This window comes from Notolepis coatsorum, assembly GCF_963971535.1.
Source record: "Notolepis coatsorum genome assembly, chromosome: 3".
Lineage (NCBI taxonomy): Eukaryota > Metazoa > Chordata > Actinopteri > Aulopiformes > Paralepididae > Notolepis > Notolepis coatsorum.
In genome coordinates this window covers 115,850,964-115,866,727 of record NC_140167.1, presented here as the reverse complement: position 1 = coordinate 115,866,727, position 15,764 = coordinate 115,850,964, and positions in this window count along the sequence as shown.

The window sequence follows — 15,764 nt, the reverse complement described above, 5'->3', positions numbered from 1 at the left end:
TGCTCAATTCAATAAATACTTTTTAGAACATATTTGGCTGTGTGCTTTCAGGAAATATATGCAGTACGTAACAGTATAACCTGTTTCCTTAAACTATGATTAGGAGTTACCATTCTGTATATTTTCCATAGCCTGCGTCCAATCAATCAATCAATCAATCAATCAGATTTATTTATATAGCACATTTCACATGACGCGTGTCAACCAAACCAGAGGGTATGTACACATAGATACAAAATGACAAGAATCACACAGGCAAACACATAGGAAAACAGGGCATGAGTCAGTGAACGGCAAAGGCTAGTAGGTAGAAGTGGGTTTTGAGCCTCGATTTGAAGACATCTATCGAATCCAGAAGCAATAGACTTCATTTCAGATGTTGGCCCTGGATTAGAACAAATGAATAATCACAGTACAAGCAGTGATGGCTCCAGATATAATTTTTCTTGCATAGTGCTATGGGGGCATTTGAGTATTAGGAGTGTGCTCCAGGATTAATAGGAATGTATACCCACAAGGCAAGACACATAATCAAGGTGTATGTGTATAATGTAAACTAAAGTAACTACTGATATTTCTTGGGGGTAGTTACCATCGACCATTTTGCTCTTATGACATGCTCAGGTTAGGATTCCTTTCTGTTCCCACCTTGGGAACAGGGTGGAAAGAAAGCCCAACCTGAGCATGACATGAGACCGCCGTGTGACTATAGCACCCTCAAGCTCCCCCTTAGAGCTGCTTACGAGACAGTATTTGGGCTGAGGAAACTATAGCAAGGTCCCTGGTGTTGATGGACCAGATGTGTGTCGCGTTCCTCTCCCTCCCCATCTGCTGACACTACAGCTGAGTTGCCACACTCACACTTCACTAGTTGTTAGTTCCCCCAGGCAGATCACATGCTCCCCGAAAAAGGCCCCCAAACTTTTACACGGAGGGAAGGTTTTGCAGCTGTGTCGGGGATGTTTATTGTGGGCATGTTTGATTGATGTGGCCTCGACAGCTTTCACAAATAATTTAGAGGTTGACTTGTGAACGGTGGTTGATTTGAAGGAGATTTGAAAGAGATCATGCTTGATTAACCCCTTATGCATAGGGCACATTTTGCATCAAACGCCTGCCGATTGCATACCCAAAGTAATTTGCAATTTATTCTTTAACCACTTATAGCACATGCATGAGTCTGGTCTATTTTGAAAGGACAGATTCTGGACTTTCTTCCACAACAGGAATAATAACTCTGAGTGCTAATGTAATAGAGTTACAAAGGTTTGAACACACTGAAATAAAAGTTGTTTACTCACGTTTGTTTACTTGTTGCCAGATGCCTGTTTTTGAGTTCCAGCTGAGAGGTAGGAGCTGGAAAACATAACATTCCACATAATATAATATAATAGCCTGAAGTCGTATCTAGTACACGTCCAAAGTTGATAACAATCCCACGGAAAATGTGTGTTTTACAGACGTTTCTGTCAGTTTGATAACTGATAATCACAACATTCCCCTGGGTACTGTCTGTACTATCTTTCCCAATTAATTGTCTCTGGACTAGAGCAGCTCCAGACGTAATACTTGATGACATCACAAGTTAGCATTCTAGTATATATTTTTTTTTCAACTTCTTTTTATTTGAATAACAGGTGTACAGCAGATACATGTCCCACAGCACACAGCAATTATCTCACCCTCTGGTCCCTTCCCCCACCCACGGCCAACAAAACTAAATAAAGACAGGACAATAATAAAATTAAAATAAACAATAATAAATAATAACAACAATGACAACAACAACATCATTGTTGTACAACAGACAGGGGCTCTTACACGTCTGTTGTACAACTTCTTCCACTAGGGAAACACAACCGGGAACAGACACCCCAAGACCCCCGGCCCCCACCCCTCCCCCAACCAAACAGCAAAACCACCAATCGACACGGCCAGCGACAGCATGCGGATATATTCACATACCGTCACTAGCCATATCAATCAACAGCCCCCCTGCTCAATCGAGAAAAACAGCAGAGACCAAACGTCCCGGAACATCTGCCCCCGGCCACGTTCCTCCAAGGTCAATCTCTCCAGTGGAAGAAGCTGGGATATCTGATCTTGATGAAACATCTCAAAAGTGGGTGAAGAGTAATTTTTCCAAAACAGGAGAATACATTTCTTGGCAAAGTATGTTATAATAATCATCTATCTATATTTTTTTGGATCCATCTGGATCTCAGGTCATTCATTTAGTAAGTAGGCACATGGAGACAAGTCAAATTCCGTTTCCAATACAGATTTTGTAAATGAATGAATATACAATTCCAGAATCGTTTTAGTTTTTCACAGTGCCAAAACATGTGTAGAAATGTTCCTTCGTTAGTTTTACATCTAGGACAGTTTAATGAGTTATCTCTAGAAATGTTTTGCATTTTTATTGGAGTTAGATACAATTTATGGATACATTTAAAATTTGCTTATTTGATTTTGTTACTTGTAAATGGTAAGTGTATTCTATCACAAATATTTAGCCAGGTATTTTCATCAAATTTCATGGTTAGGTCTGTCTCCCAAATCCTCAACAAAGGCAAAAAAGATGAGTGACATTCGTTGAAAAAAAAAATAAGCTCAGAGCGTTTTCCTGAGTCTCGCGACTGCCGCGGCTCCGCCACTTCCTCGATGTTGATTAGTCGGTCGAAAAGAGTTACCTTGATGAGCACGCTCCTCTCCAAAAGTTGAACTAGTTTCAACTTTATGCCCCAAACGCTGCCGCCGAGAGCGCATAAACGCAAGGCGCAGCGCTGGGAAAAGGAGCGTGCCTGTCGCGCCTGTAGCATAGAAATGAATGACAGAAAGGAGCTGACAACTCATAAAACGTCCCCGGTCGACACAGGCCATAGGCTATAGGTATGAGTATTGATGAAATATGACACGTATCATGTAATTTTATAAGCGGAGACATTCTCCCATCACTACACTATATAAAGCTGGTTTTACGTCTCTCTCTCAGACAAGAGGACCACTCACAGATCAGTGACCTGCAGGCTGACCCCTGGTACATGGTACCGTTCCTCTCACACAAGCACACACACACGAACCCACACACACACACACAAACCTACACACACACACACACCCTTGCTCTCAACACACACACACATCCACACCCTCAAAGCACATACACACACCTACACACACACACATACCCTGGTACTGACTGGCATTAGATAAGGCCGGATCACATAAATTACCGGGATGTCACAAGCCGGTGAAATACGACTGGGTCATTCAGTGGTCACGAAGACCAGTCTCCATTAAATCACAAATCGTTATCTTAGACCCACACACGCACCTACTTACACGTTAACGTGCGATACATGCACTCATGCACGCCGGACATACAGGCTGCCCAATACACAAGACACACAATGTGCACTGAGGAGAGATACCACATACACACTGAACTATGGGATCGCTAATAAAGATCACCCCCAGAGCCAAGGGGGGACTTCACTTCACTTCACTTCACTTGACTTCACTTCGACTTTTTCTGCTTTGACTTGGACTGGACACAGACTGGAACGGAGGAGACATGCTGGACTGAGACAATGACTTGACTTTTATAATTTCCTTTAATATACTCAACCGGCCGGTTGTAACAATCTAGATTTCAAATTGTACCTTGCTATATTCACCTTGTATAAATACTTTGCTTATTCACTTTTATATTACATTGCTTGTTAAACTTTTTATAATAAATACCTTCAAAAGTGTTTCATCTCTTATATCTTTAAGTATCTTTTACAACTTTCATGTTTGAGTCTAAAACGTGACAATTTGGCGTTCCTGGTGGGCATTCAATCAGACTTACCGACCTAGCTATTTACGGACGATATTGACTGGAAGACATCCACTCAGACAGAGGATCCACTTTCAAAGGTAAGCAGATAAGCCTGTTACGCAAAAGTCGAAATCTGCATAGTTAAAACAGCCGTTATGAGTGGATGCATTCTCAATTATTGTCTTGTAAATAGGTGGCTAAAAATAAAAGTAAAACCCATTGAATTGTGTTGTTGAAATGGATATTTGCAAGGTGCAATTTATAACTAGAACTTTTTTATTTTTTTCCTACTCACCACTCTCTTTTTTTTTCTTTTTTTTTTTTTTCTTCTCTCTGCACTAGGCTAGAACCAACCCATTTATTTAAGTTAAGGGTAATCAGTTATTGAGTATAGACATAAAGTGGATTGCAGGTCTGAAATGCGGGAGAATTACGCCCATATTACGATTAAAGGAGCGATCGGCCTTTTCTTAGTCCTGGGATAGTGTCTCATTTGCTTCAGTCGACTGCAATCCAAGTCTTCAAGATAAGCTTAGTCAAATTGTTTAGGTTGGAGCAATGAGGGTTTGATTGGGTGTGGTTGTGCTCGATGAAAAGCAGTGTGTTTTATATTCTGTCCTTTTTTCCCCCCTCTGCTGTTGTTGTTTGTGTTGAATGGTAAGTCCTTCTCTGAAAGGCAATAAGTACTGTCATAGGTTAGAATGACCCATTTTATTTAAGTTAGGGTTGTTTGTTTAAGTTAGAGCCACAGTGTACAGGGGCTTGAGTATGGCCGGAGTGGTTGAGTAGACAAACCATGGGATTGTGTAGGGCTGAAGTGCGTTGGAATTACGAATGGGTTACGGTTAAGGTTGATCGGCCTTAATTAGTCCTGTTTAGTCTCCTGATTGCGTCAGCCAGCTGCAATCCTGGCCACGAAATAAGCTTAAGTCAATTGAAAAAGTTATGAGCTACGGTGAACCCATGAATGTGGTTAGCGTTTGATTTATGTTATACCGATGTTTCATTTCTGTATTTTAATGTTGAATATTGTATTGTACAGGCTTCTTAAATTTTGAGTGTTGAGTAGTAGGGAATGGTGTATTATATTGAAATTAGTGTACTGGTGGTAGGGGGGCCATGTCCTGCTCTGCGAGGAGGGGTACTGGTTCAGCGGACTTTTGAACCTTCGAAGCGGCCGCGCGAGGGAGCGGGTCTGTGGAACCAGAAACGATTGAACCCTCTTCGCATTGCAGTTTCAGACTATGCATTGACGATTAGATGGATGTATCTAGTTCATTAACGATAGGCGGGTGTTATGTTATATTATATTATTATGTTATGCTATAGGAGGCGTGGGTACCTGACTTCTCGTCGCGACCACGGCCATGCGCACTGCTGGCCCACCAGCCACCACGGACGCGCGACTCGTGGGCTGGAAGCAATCGTTTTAATTTTGGTTGGATACAGAGGCGTGCACCACGCGCATATTCACAGGAATGTTATACACTCGATATCTGCGTTATTACCACACTTATAGATGCTGTTGAACCAGCAAGCTTTATCTTTTCTAATGCGGATTAACCATATTGTGGGGTACAGCCGCACTGATCATCATTCTATAATGAATTGCCTGATTATAGTTACACGCACGGTGTGCGGACTGCGTGACATACAAAGGGGGGAGAAGGACTTTCGTCTTGTTTGCATCAGGGTCCCCCGTTTTCAATTCATCATAATCATCATGTTGTTGTTTTTATTATTATTATTTCTTTGGTCCGAGGCGCGGGGACTGTTAGTGCCGCTTGCGGTATATAGTAGATGTGTAATGTTGCAGGACCACGCACATAATTCACACAGGACTGCATTGATGAAGACGCACATGTTGGAATATAGAGCATACAATACTGGGACGCGCCGCCTATTTTATTGGGGCAACGTGCGCTCGATCGAGGCATGTTCCTGCCGGCGCCGGGGGCAACAGAGAACCACCGCGGGCTGTTGTTTTCTCCCGGACGATGTGCTCGGTTCAGCCGACATCCACGTCTTATTACCCGGCCCGGGGAAGAACGATATGCGCCGGGCGCGTTGTCAGGATGGGGGGTGTGTGACATTGACAAGCGGTCACTGCACTAATCATAGAACGTTATGTTACTGGGATTGGGATAAGGATGCTGCGATTATTATAAATTAAGAGGACCAGAGGTGTTTTGTGTTTTTTCATTTGATAAATAGGTGGAGTTTTGGTTTGTGCTTGCAGCGCCGCCACGCTCCGATGCGAGACAAAGCATGCGTTTCGCTGTCTATATAACGGCGAATTAGTGAGCGACCGTGAATCATAATTTTAGTAATTTGACCCATTATTTGATTTTATTAGTCTTCCTGGGGTCCACCAGGAACAGTAATTATTATTGCAATTCTTTGTTTTTTGGAGACAGTACCAGACGCATATTGCATGATGATGATATCGGGTTGAATGAAATTACGTGCGTGCACGGTGGCGGAGGAACAAAAGTGGACAGGTGAATGAATGAGTGAATGGGAACTTTATTTGACGGATTACAGAAGGGGTACAATACGGTACGGCTCAATACGTACAATTGTTGGGGGGATGCAGACCTGTGAAAGGCGTTTGTCTTGTTTCCATCAGGGTCTCCCACATATTTTGTATGCTTTGTAATAACAGTATGGCCTGTGTTCTTTGTGTGGTTCTGCTAAAAAAGACACAATGTAAACCTTTCTTTGTTTACTTTCAATGAAACCATAAAGCAGCCCCCAGAAGACCGATACGATTTGATAAGGGACTTAAAAATGTCCAGCGCCTGTAATATTCGTTTTACATCATAACCATAAGATCTGTTTTGTGTCGTCACCCGAGTGAGGAGACGGGGTCTAGATAGAAGTAGATAGAAGGCGTGACTGGATATCTGAGCGATTGGTATGGATGTTTACAATCATAGTGAATATCGTCCTTGCATTGCTCCCAAATCATGGACAATCTAGTCAATATAATCATGGACATAGTATATAGGCCTATAGCCTCTGCGGTCACATTGATTGGTTAGCGCGTTTTATTGTTGGAAGTACATCTAACGCAATGAACCCATATTCCCCACGGGGACAGTACAGGTGTTATTATTCTTGACGAGAATTGTAATTTAGATTTGGCTATTATCCCTGTGATGGGAACTCAACGTGTATATACACTCGTAAAATCGAATGGTTGTTAGTCAACATCCAGCGGACGTTGCTGTTTTGGTGGAACTTGTTTTTAGTGGGTCTTAAGTGTCTCGGTATATATTTTCTTTGCAACTTTGATTCACTGATAAAACGATTTAATCACGTCATCGCAACAGGACGCGAGCATGCGTGTATGGGGTTCAAGAATGTTGATATTTGTTCCACTTGCACGTATTCTAAGTGGCTCTGTCGTCAGATGTCTGGATTCTAAATGCGACTGTTGCCTTATGATGCCTCGTGAGGTGGAAAGACAGGAAGGGTTTGCCGTATAGGATAGGTATGTGAAAGTTGTATTTTAGTCATAAGTCTTCTGAGGACGGAAGTAATTACGGCAGTATGGTTTCTTTGTTGACAGATGTGAAGCTCGTCTGATTGCTGTCACTGTGGCGTGCTGTAGAAGGTCCTATAGTCATATGCGCGCGTGTGTGTTTACCGTTTGAATAATTAGGCATAATTCTAATGAGAAATTAATCCTTGTATATTACTTATTCATTAATTAATTTATATTAATGAATGTATTGTATGTTCGGTCTGTCTCTGATGCTGAAGGCAGGTCTGTCTTCTAAGAGCGGTTTTGATCTCCATATAAGACTGGATATGTTTATAGCAATAAGAAAAAAAAAAAGAAAAAAAACACAGATCGGAGTTGCAAACAATTTTTAAAAAAGCATAGAGGATAATGGGAACACATATTAAAGAGAGGCGGGCATGCATATACGGCTCACATTGGACCTTGGTCAGCGGCCCATAGTACCAACCGTGCTGCCCAGTTCGGGGCAGCCTGGAGTTTGCAGAGGTCACCGCTTCTATCTGACATGAGTACGTCTCCTGGGAATACCGATTGCTCTTCCCATTTTTAAGAGAAATAAAGACGATAATTAAAATACTGAGATTAAGACAGGGTGCTGTCCAGCTTCACTCCAAAGAGATTAGTACTTTCGACTTGTTGAACTGCAGAATTACACGAGTTTAAATGAATCTTAGGATACTTGCAGAGTCCTGGTTTCACCCCCCCCCTCCTCTCTCTCTCTCTCTCTCTCTCTCTCTCTCTCTCTCTCTCTCTCTCTCTCTCACTCTCTCTCTCTCTCTCTCTCTCTCTCTCTCTCTCTCTCTCTCTTTCTCTTCCTCTCTCTCTCCCTTCTCAAACTCAGCACAGAGGACACAGCTGTCCCGGGTGGGAAGAGGAAGCTGAGACATTTTTAGCTAGCTGCTCCTGTTTTCTGGGAGAAGTTAAGAGTGGCTATGGAGATTCCCCTGGGCGTTCCGATGGCTCCTGGTAGCAGTGCCGAAGGGACTAATCGACGCCTGCACCCGTTGGCCGTACACCCCACGGCCCCACTGGGGGCTATAGGCCTTACGTCTAGGTCAGGCATTATAGCTCAGCTACAGTCAATGGGCGCGGAGAGATTTGTGTCAATATCAATCCGTGACCTAGCTTTCTTTAAAGAAGGAATGTTGCGAAATAGGGCAGGAGAAGGAAGGGTGATTTCGTTTCCCCCCCTCAATCCCCGTTAATCTATCTTGTGTTCCCTCTCTCTTAGGCCTAAGGGGGAGTGGGAGTAGACTGGATTTGGCTGAGATTGAGGGTAGAAAGGGAGGGAGCCGCCACTATTTCGTGTTTGCCTAAATACGATACTAAGTGCATGTCTGTCTGTGGGTGCATGGTTCTGCGTTTATGATTCCAACTAAAACATTAACTAATTTTGTTTGTCATGGTTTATTGGGGGGTGCATGGGGTACATGTGTGTCCTGGAGTATGGGTGTGATGCGTATGCTTGGTTCGATTACTGCATGTTTCTATGATTATGGTGGGAGACTGGATGGTGTTGCGTGTTTCTTTTTCTCCCCTTTTCCTGCTCTCCTTTAGGGAGGCCGTGACCCATCAATCATGCTGGTGTATACCCCTGGTCTGTAAAATGCTGTATAACTCAGTAGAATACTGTATACTCATTAGAATATATATACTCGGTAGAATACTGTATACTCATTAGAATGTATATACTCATTGGAATACTGTATGCTCGGTAGACTACTGTATGCTCAATAGGTTAGACCAGCGTTGTGGACGCTGTTATTGTCTTGTCTTTTATAATGTTTTTTTTGTCCCACGATTTGTGTCAGGATAGATCAATCAATCAATCTACAAGCCCTGACGCACACGCTGATGATCTCGCTAGCACACGCCCTTACGCTGGCGCGCACGATCACGACACACACACACATACATACACACACGCACACACACGTTGTCTGTACGCACACACAACCTAATACGAACACAGGCACACACACACACACGCACTCTATACACACATGTACACTGGCACATGAACACACAGACTCTGATACACACCGTTTCGCTCTCTCTCCCTATTTGGTCCTTATTTTACGTTATTTTAATTTTTTGGGTGTGGATTTTGTATTTTTTCTTTTTACTCTTTTTGGGTTTTGAGTCTGGTTCATTTTAAGTTTGCCGTTTTATTGTAATCTCTGTCTGGATGTCGTTTTAATGTGTTGGATTGATTGGTAATGTTGGCGGGGAGGGCCGCTGTTCTATTCTTCTCTCTCTCTCTCTGTGACTCTGGGACGGGCAGCGGACTTGATCCCACACGGACCCAATACTCAGCCATGGATATCCTCAGTCAAGGGGGGACGGGCCATGGTGGGACGGGCCATGGTGGGACGGACGGGCCATGGTGACTGTGGTGACAGCTGGACCACACTGACAGCATGGAGGAGAGGAGGTGGAGTATGAGACATTGGGACTCTAAGTGGTGACGTTACATCCCCCGACGGCTCTGTGGTCGAGGTCCTGCTGGGCCTGGCGACCTGGGGTCATGGGCTGGCACGGAGCAGTGGTACAGAGGACCCCCCGCTGTGAAGCCATGGAGCGGTTTGGGCGAATACGGGTCTGTCTTTGTCGGATATGTTTGTGTCGCTGACCATAGTGCTCTTATCATCCTGAAGGGTGGTTGCTGCTGCACTTACCGAGGACAAGGACTCGGCCGTTGGGATGGACGCTCACTGAGGTTGACAGGGGACGTGTGCCGCTGCTACATCTCTCTGTATCCTCCTGGACAGGCGTCTGTATCCTCCTAGAAAGTCATCTCTCAGTATTCTACCAAGAGCCATGGCAGTCCCCACCGCGGTGCTATCTCTCCCCTCTTCTACTCCTCCTCCCCCGTTTATCCCCCACTGACTGTGCAGGATGTGGGGCTGTCCGTGACTGTGCAGGAAGTGGAGCTGTCCAATGCCACGTATTACCAGGTCGTGATATCCAGATATGGGAGGAAGCTGTGACTGGTCTCTCCTCACCGGATGACACCGGGGGGAGAAGCCTCATATTATAGGACTCTATCTCCTATTCTACTCTCTCTCTCATCTCTCTATACCGCACCAATTCATCTCTCTCCTCTGGGCCCCCCATTGTATGTGGTCACACTCCACAAGGTTGCGTACAAGTCTGATATGTAGAGCTGTGATCCGTCGCGGACGTCGGTGAAGTTTCGTTTTTCTTTTGTATTTTTCTGTTTTTTAGGGGGCCTTTTGGCGCCCTACGCCCTGGTTTGGGTTAATACACTGTTATGTTTTGTTATACACTGTTATGTTTTATTATGCACTGTTTTGATATCCACTATTATGTTTTATTATACTCTGTTGTGTTTTGTTATACACTGTTGTGTTATTATTATGCACTGTTATGTTTTATTGTGCACTGTTATTGTACGCTGTTATGTTATGTTTGACAAACTCACAGTGAGTCGGATGTGCTGTGAGCTGCGCCAAGGGCCGTTACCATAATAGCGGGACTATGGGACGATGTGTGCCTTTTATCCTCCAGTTATGTCATGGTATTTAAGCATGTTATTATTCATGTGTTCTTTATTGGCCGTACATTCTGGGCCGTTTGTCTCGGGAGGTTTTTTGGCCACATGCAGGACTCTGTTTGATGAAAACAGTAGAGAGGTTGATGATTGTGCCATTTCTCTATTGACTCTTGTGGGTCGGCCGGTTGGGTGTATTTTTTATTATGTGGTTGTTTGTTGGTAATTTTGCTTGAGGTCCCCCTTCTATTTCATTTTCTCCCTACCTGTGGGTAGGGAGAGGGGGGACTGATGAAATATGACACGTATCATGTAATTTTATAAGCGGAGACATTCTCCCATCACTACACTATATAAAGCTGGTTTTACGTCTCTCTCTCAGACAAGAGGACCACTCACAGATCAGTGACCTGCAGGCTGACCCCTGGTACATGGTACCGTTCCTCTCACACAAGCACACACACACGAACCCACACACACACACACAAACCTACACACACACACACACCCTTGCTCTCAACACACACACACATCCACACCCTCAAAGCACATACACACACCTACACACACACACATACCCTGGTACTGACTGGCATTAGATAAGGCCGGATCACATAAATTACCGGGATGTCACAAGCCGGTGAAATACGACTGGGTCATTCAGTGGTCACGAAGACCAGTCTCCATTAAATCACAAATCGTTATCTTAGACCCACACACGCACCTACTTACACGTTAACGTGCGATACATGCACTCATGCACGCCGGACATACAGGCTGCCCAATACACAAGACACACAATGTGCACTGAGGAGAGATACCACATACACACTGAACTATGGGATCGCTAATAAAGATCACCCCCAGAGCCAAGGGGGGACTTCACTTCACTTCACTTCACTTGACTTCACTTCGACTTTTTCTGCTTTGACTTGGACTGGACACAGACTGGAACGGAGGAGACATGCTGGACTGAGACAATGACTTGACTTTTATAATTTCCTTTAATATACTCAACCGGCCGGTTGTAACAATCTAGATTTCAAATTGTACCTTGCTATATTCACCTTGTATAAATACTTTGCTTATTCACTTTTATATTACATTGCTTGTTAAACTTTTTATAATAAATACCTTCAAAAGTGTTTCATCTCTTATATCTTTAAGTATCTTTTACAACTTTCATGTTTGAGTCTAAAACGTGACAGTATTACAGAACCACACATAGTCCACACCACACACATGCTCAGATTAACCCCTCTGATCCAACACTAAAATTCACACACAACAGTCCTATTTACACATAAACACACGGATGAACCAATACCGAACAACAAGTCCACGACCAAACACATCGAGTCTAACATTATTATAGTAGGCAAAAAAATTCAACATTATCGCCACCCACCTGTCCTGATGGTGAAGATCTGCCCAATTCTCAAAATCTGCATGTCACAGAAGTAGTCCCCGCAGCAGGCTGCTTCGCCTTTTTTTTTTAAATCAAAATTGGTTAGAAGGCTTACTTCTTTGATATTTCGTTTAACTTTCGACATTATCCTGGATACCTTTTTTTTATATATTTTTTTTTATAATTTTTTATACATAACATCAAATTAGACACACAAGCATTAACAGTAAACATCCAATGAAATCACCATTTGAATCATTATAAATGTAGTTTACGAGATATATACCTAATACTTGCTATCTAATACCCTACATACATATGCTCTTGCTCGCTCACCCCCCCCGGACCCCACTTGGATAATCCATCCATTTTCATTCGTTTCTAACCAGGCACTACAATTCATATTCACATTCTCCACCACTTCTAACCAGATTGCAATGTTGGTTTCACTGACACCTAAAATTCTTGCTGTAGAAATGTCTAGATAAATCACATCGAGATAGGTAAGAACCCATACCTTCCGGCAAATTTTTTCCATTGGAAACCATTGTGATGCTATCAGCTTTTTAGCAGCTGTGAGACCGGATAAAACTAGTCTCTTTAGCTGTATATGGGCTGCAAACTGAAAAACATCATTCAACAGCAATACAGAGGGGTGTACAGGTATGTTCAGAAATAAGAATTCTGATAATTGCTGGGACACTTCTTTCCAGAATATCTTAACCGGTGGGCAATCCCAATACATGTGCATAAATGTACCCTCATCCCCATTTGTACATAAGGAACATCTGGAGTCTTGTTTAAGTCCCATTCTGTTCAATCTTATAGGAGTCAGGTATGTCCTATGAATATAAATAAGATTAATTTGTTGATGGTCCGGGTTACGTGACGCAATTCGAACGTTTGCCCAGACTTCTTGCCAATCAAAATCTATTTCCAAGTCTGGTATATCCCTCCTCCAGACTGAGTCTAGGGGGAGGATTCCATACGAGGACGTTAGTAAGTGATGATAAAAATCAGATACGAAGCCTCTCGATGTCTCTCTTTCATAGAAGAATTTGTGATATCTGTGGTGCTCAATTCAGTGGCGGCCGGTGTGAACTACATTTGGGTGGTCGCGATCATCTGACCAAGCTGACCAAGCGAATACTGACTCATAACGTTACCAACATTAAGTCGAGTTAATTGATTCATACTACACTAGTACACGTATGATCATATCTTGTCATTTTAAACAAGTTACCATTCATTCATTCAGCCATTATGCAATACCCACAGCGAAATTAACACGCTGTGTTGAGAGAGAGAGAGAGAGAGAGAGAGAGATAATGAATGAATGAATGAATGAATGAATGAATGAATGAATGAATGCATGCATGCATGCATGCATGCATGCATGAATGAATGCATGAATGAATGAATGAATGAATGAATGAATGAAAACTTTATTTAACAGATTGCAGAATGGGTACAATACAGTACGGCTCAAGAGAGAGAGAGAGAGAGAGAGAGAGAGAGAGAGAGAGAGACAGAGAGAGAGAGAGAGAGAGAGAGAGAGAGCGAGAGAGAGAGACAGACCGCATTAACTCATTAACTCACTGTGTTTAGTTGAAACGTGGTCCAGTCTGAGGGCTTGATAAAGTGTATAATGTCCACTGTCCCACAGTCCCAGACTGTTGTTGTCGATGTATATCCACTGTCCAGAGTGACTGCATCACAACACAACAGCATCGAGCCTATTGCGTCTAGCCCGAGAGAAATGCGGCTACGGAAAGGAGTCAGTTCCTGTTGTTAATGAAAACAATTATTTATATTTGATATATTAATGTTATATTGTGCATTGGAAACACAAACATACTTAAAATGAGTAAATATTATTCATTTTAAACATGTTTATTTTATTTATAGGGGCCAAAAAAAAATAAAAAAAAAACAGGGAGGGCGGCGCTCTAGCGTGCCTATCGGCCAGCCGCCACTGGCTCAATTGGTATCCTTAATGGGACTCCATGCTCAGATTAACACCACACACATGCTCAGATTAACCCCTCTGATCCAACACTAAAATTCACACACAACAGTCCTATTTACACATAAACACACGGATGAACCAATACCGAACAACAAGTCCACGACCAAACACATCGAGTCTAACATTATTATAGTAGGCAAAAAAATTCAACATTATCGCCACCCACCTGTCCTGATGGTGAAGATCTGCCCAATTCTCAAAATCTGCATGTCACAGAAGTAGTCCCCGCAGCAGGCTGCTTCGCCTTTTTTTTTTAAATCAAAATTGGTTAGAAGGCTTACTTCTTTGATATTTCGTTTAACTTTCGACATTATCCTGGATACCTTTTTTTTATATATTTTTTTTTATAATTTTTTATACATAACATCAAATTAGACACACAAGCATTAACAGTAAACATCCAATGAAATCACCATTTGAATCATTATAAATGTAGTTTACGAGATATATACCTAATACTTGCTATCTAATACCCTACATACATATGCTCTTGCTCGCTCACCCCCCCCGGACCCCACTTGGATAATCCATCCATTTTCATTCGTTTCTAACCAGGCACTACAATTCATATTCACATTCTCCACCACTTCTAACCAGATTGCAATGTTGGTTTCACTGACACCTAAAATTCTTGCTGTAGAAATGTCTAGATAAATCACATCGAGATAGGTAAGAACCCATACCTTCCGGCAAATTTTTTCCATTGGAAACCATTGTGATGCTATCAGCTTTTTAGCAGCTGTGAGACCGGATAAAACTAGTCTCTTTAGCTGTATATGGGCTGCAAACTGAAAAACATCATTCAACAGCAATACAGAGGGGTGTACAGGTATGTTCAGAAATAAGAATTCTGATAATTGCTGGGACACTTCTTTCCAGAATATCTTAACCGGTGGGCAATCCCAATACATGTGCATAAATGTACCCTCATCCCCATTTGTACATAAGGAACATCTGGAGTCTTGTTTAAGTCCCATTCTGTTCAATCTTATAGGAGTCAGGTATGTCCTATGAATATAAATAAGATTAATTTGTTGATGGTCCGGGTTACGTGACGCAATTCGAACGTTTGCCCAGACTTCTTGCCAATCAAAATCTATTTCCAAGTCTGGTATATCCCTCCTCCAGACTGAGTCTAGGGGGAGGATTCCATACGAGGACGTTAGTAAGTGATGATAAAAATCAGATACGAAGCCTCTCGATGTCTCTCTTTCATAGAAGAATTTGTGATATCTGTGGTGCTCAATTCAGTGGCGGCCGGTGTGAACTACATTTGGGTGGTCGCGATCATCTGACCAAGCTGACCAAGCGAATACTGACTCATAACGTTACCAACATTAAGTCGAGTTAATTGATTCATACTACACTAGTACACGTATGATCATATCTTGTCATTTTAAACAAGTTACCATTCATTCATTCAGCCATTATGCAATACCCACAGCGAAATTAACACGC